At 47.8% G+C, this 337-nt stretch overlaps 1 protein-coding gene across 1 annotated transcript in view; it reads left to right on the plus strand.

The window, feature by feature from the left end:
• PITX1 (paired like homeodomain 1) overlaps nucleotides 1-337 on the plus strand; it is a 15,608-nt gene that overhangs the window by 12,528 nt on the left and 2,743 nt on the right.

The following is a 337-nucleotide window of genomic DNA, read 5'->3' on the forward strand; positions in this document are numbered from 1 at the left end:
ACCAGCGGACGGTGCCCCGGGCCGGGGCCCGACGGGGCGGGCGCCGCGGACTTGGACTGGAAAGAACGCGAGTGAGAAGCGGATGAGATGCGAGGGGGGAAGAGAAAAGAAACCTTAAACAGAGGGGGAAATAATAATAATAAATAATAATAATAATAAATAATAATAATAAATAATAACGAGGATGGGAAAAGAAAGGACCAGAATTTTTTGCTTCGTGTCCTAGCAGAGACCCCGACACCGAAGACATGGATGAGTTGCAATTTTTCTCTGGATGATGCGGGTTGTGTGTGTTTACTTGAACTTGCACAGACGTCTCGGAGAGCGGCCACTTTAT

Source organism: Alligator sinensis, unplaced genomic scaffold, assembly GCF_000455745.1.
Source record: "Alligator sinensis unplaced genomic scaffold, ASM45574v1 scaffold111_1, whole genome shotgun sequence".
NCBI lineage: Eukaryota > Metazoa > Chordata > Crocodylia > Alligatoridae > Alligator > Alligator sinensis.